General features: G+C 37.9%; 1 pseudogene; it reads right to left on the reverse strand.

The window, feature by feature from the left end:
* Nucleotides 1–823: 823 nt before the first annotated feature.
* Nucleotides 824–1,486, reverse strand: LOC126278956 (protein CWC15 homolog B-like; annotated as a pseudogene).
* Nucleotides 1,487–2,683: the final 1,197 nt, after the last annotated feature.

The raw sequence follows: 2,683 nt of genomic DNA on the forward strand, positions 1-2,683 counted from the left end.
TTTTATTGTGAATAGCAGAGCAGTCTCGTAGATGTAGGTGTAAACTGAAAGTGGAACGTGTTTCTGTAATCAATGCGAATACCGTTGCAGTTTTGTATGTTATGAAATGACACAATTTCAGAGACTTTACTGGTCTCTCACAGATATGATTTTCTGTACATAGACAGAAGCGGCGAGTGAAAATTAGCGCTAAGGCCGGGAATCAAACCCGGATTTTCCGTTTCCTACCACTTTTTTTAATCATTCATAATTCATTTCAGACAATCATGTGAACATATTCCGACCCATTAAAAAATATGTACAGTGACTAGTTGTTATTTCTGTCGTCAGTAACTAGGCTGTGGCATAAAGATGCATGATAATGGCCTAAACGTATCAGAAATAATTTGTTAGACACTTGCATAGCAAACGACAATCTGCAAATAATTACACCACTTGTCTACTTAGAAATAAATGTTCGTTGCAGTATTTGGCATCACAAAATAGTAAAGAATTATCAAACAGCAAAGCACTATATGGTTTCTTGTATTACACAATAATAGCTCTATTTAAGCTCATTTGATTTATTATTCTATGTAACTTCCTAATTTCTGTATAACCAAGTAGTAGCTCTCATGTGAGTCACATTTACTTTTACAACCTCAGACTATAATTGAACATTAATGGATTTGCAAGTCTTCTCAAGTTAACCACACATTGTCCCGCTGCAACAAAACCTTTACACATTGATTCAAGAGGTTCTCTCAAATTTGTCTTTCACAACTGTGCTGAAACCAGAACTGAACTTCTGTAATCCCACTTTCAGATGCAAACAGAGAAAATTTCACTTCACTTATTCCTCTATGAATTTCCTATGAAACTCTGATTGCAATGAATCATTGATAAATTGACGTTTCTTCTTCTCTGGTTCAGAACGGGCACAGTTCTTGAATACAATATCTCCATCTGAACGTCTCTCGACCTTCAAATCTGCCTTCTGCATCTGTGAAGAGTAATTCAGCAATGGTTTTCCACTCAAAATGTTCTCCTTCTTTGTCATCTCTTCTTCTTGTCGTTTGTCAGGTTACCTTTTTGTCTGTTCCATAGAACGTTCCTTTTTTATTCGCTTTAACTCGGCCACCAACTGTACTGTATCATCATCACTGTCACCATCATCTCAATCATTTTCATCTAATGGATCATCAGCACCTAGGCTTGCAGCATGGACCTGGTCCAGCGTGGGTCTCTTGTGTGACTCGACTCTTGGGTTCGGCGATTCCTGTCATTGTTCTTTTATTTCTCACGTTCTCTTTTCTCAAGTTCTTTGCGGATATATCGTGATCTGAGTTCCCCAGTGGTTTCTTGTCCATGTTGTCTGTATTTCAGTTTATTATGAGATGGCAAATCTCTGCTCGAATACTGTCTTGAAAATTATATCAAATCCTCCTCGCCTCTGCAACTGTCCATCACAGAGAGGTTCGAAGGTAGGTCTGGCAGCAGTAGTCATTGTTCAACAAAATACCACACCCACCAAAATCAACAATTCCTACACAAAGCACTAACACTACAACTCAATAACTGTCTTCCAATATACCTCTACGTAACACAATTAACTAAGGCCTTTGAAGACCATTAAGCTATCTCCGCACAGCAGTTCATACTGCAGCACAGATTACCGTGGCACACCTGTCTCATCCATTCAAATTTCCGCAGGCGCCCCAGTCTACTTTTGAATTCCAATTTACACATTAATGAATTTTGTACCGGGGAAAAGTCGATAAGGAAGTTCAGGCAAATGTCGTACCGTTCGTTAAGACTGGAGTTAAAATGCTAGTACCATCTCTGAACACAGGCGAGTAATGTCAGAGGGCCTACGAGTCATATCTACTGCTGTGCGAAGAATGGCAGTGAGTGGACACACAGGTTGAGTGCACACTGAAAAGATACGTCAATGTAAGGTCATTATTGGAAGTGTACCTCTGTTACATGGAGCAAGAAGAACGTTATCGATGACACCGAAGACAACGTCTCAACATTCACCATGAAATGTAGGGCCGTTTCGTTTCCGTTCATATTTGAAATATTGTGAGGCTTTATCCAAGGTGTCCGATTGCTCTGAGTGGACTTTTCTTTCAATTATATGTGTTGTGTATCGAAATCTTTGAAGCCCAATCAGTTTATTACCCCATAACATTGTGACCTACAACTGGTCAAAATCTTTTGCTGTTCTTGAATATCTAAGCGTCGTTGGTGAAAGCTAAAGGAATATTACTAATAAAGAGTAATAATGCCAGCTTGATTTCTTGCTGGAAGTATAACTGAGGATAATTATTAAAAACGTTTCAGTACGTCGAAGCCTGTGTTCAAAAATAATAATCAGCGGCAAAGTCCATTCTTGCAATAAAATGAGAAGTAAAGCAAACATAATTACTTCTTTTAAATTAGTACTGGAAAATTAAAATTTAACTGAAAGAACATAAAAGTTTTGCACATTACATTTTACCCTGTTCGTCATATTTTTATTTTATGTTGACATGGTTCATATCACGTCGTTGCAATTGTTCTGAAGGTTAATTGTGATTTTTACGTCAAACTACTTGTAATTAATCACGGTAAGAAAGGTAAATGAGGACCACTTACAAATACCGTAGTTTCTGGGCACGTGAGTTAGTGTTCCTCTAACATTACGAAATTCATACGGTGA

The sequence above is a fragment of the Schistocerca gregaria genome, chromosome 6 (assembly GCF_023897955.1).
Source record: "Schistocerca gregaria isolate iqSchGreg1 chromosome 6, iqSchGreg1.2, whole genome shotgun sequence".
Lineage (NCBI taxonomy): Eukaryota > Metazoa > Arthropoda > Insecta > Orthoptera > Acrididae > Schistocerca > Schistocerca gregaria.